This window comes from Octopus bimaculoides, chromosome 4 (genome assembly GCF_001194135.2).
Source record: "Octopus bimaculoides isolate UCB-OBI-ISO-001 chromosome 4, ASM119413v2, whole genome shotgun sequence".
In the NCBI taxonomy this organism is placed as follows: Eukaryota; Metazoa; Mollusca; class Cephalopoda; order Octopoda; family Octopodidae; genus Octopus; species Octopus bimaculoides.
Genome location: NC_068984.1, coordinates 125447734 through 125449125, shown reverse-complemented (window position 1 = coordinate 125449125; position 1392 = coordinate 125447734).

Sequence of the window (1392 nt, the reverse complement as noted above, 5' to 3'; positions counted from 1 at the left end):
GTGTGTGTGTGTGTGTGTGTGTGTGTGTGTGTGTGTGTGTGTGTGTGTGTGTGTGTGTGTGGTGTGTGCATGCATACATATATGTATTTATCTATGTGTATGTCTGTAAGTGAGTGTGTGTCTGTGTGTGAAGGCATGTGTATAAATATGCATATATACACAGGGTGCGGTGAATAAATTGTCTAAATTAAGCAAAAATGAAAATAACACTGACATCTCTTTTTAGCAGATATATTTACCAAAATTACATTAAAAAATATCTTCAAATACTAACGAGTAAATTTATTCAATCAAATCACCATTGGCTTCAACCACGGTCTCCAGACGACTTCGAAATCTCCTGCAACTCTTCTGGTCGGTGTTCTTGTTTAAGTTGGTGAATGCCACCATAATCCTTTTTTGTTCATTTCTAGTGTTTCAAGGAGTTTTGTTGGTCTCTCGCTCTACTGTGCCCCACACATAATAATCAAGGGGGTTTGCAGTCTGGGGAGTTAGGCGGACAGTTGTTAGATGTGATGTGGTCGCAGAAATTGACTGACAGCCATGACTGGGTTCTCCTGCTCGTGTGGTATGGTGCAAAGTCCTCTTGCTAGACACAGGGTTTTCCAGCAGCCACCCTCTTGACCCAGGGCAGCCTACCCCTCAGGCACTTGATATATGCTTCCCTGTTGGGTTTGAGGCTGTGTGGAAAGATGAATGGAGACATAACGTTGTCATCACTAGTGATCACTCCAAACACCATGATGTTGATTGGACGTTTGATTTTTATCGCTCTTGGTACATGTCCTCAGATTGACACACAAACACTCTGAAATGTTCGTATTAGAACTTCCGGCACGAATGCCAAGTAGTACAGCATGTCATTGCCAAACTTCTGGCAGAGTTAATTACGTCATACTGCTGTTTTTCTCACAGACGGTGCCCAACTGACCCCAGTATACTGTGTATTCGACAAAATCATAAACAGACAATGCATATGCACGAAATTAAAAATATAAAATGGTGACAATCTACCCATCAGACAGAGACACGAACATCTCAGAAGTGCATAAATGTCATCAGTTTTGAAAGATTTGGGCATCGCTGTAATTTGTAGTAATGTCCGCACATTTGTTGGCACTCCGTCGCTTACGACGTCGAGGGTTCCAGTTGATCCGATCAGCGGAACAGCCTGCTCATGAAATTAACGTGCAAGTGGCTGAGCATTCCGCAGACACGTGTACCCTTAACGTAGTTCTCGGGGATATTCAGCGTGACACAGTGTGACAAGGCTGACCCTTTGAATTACAGGTACAACAGAAACAAGAAGTAAGAGTGAGAGAAAGTTGTGGTGAAAGAGTAGAGCAGGGTTCGCCACCGTCCCCTGCCGGAGTCTCGTGGAGCTTTAGGTGT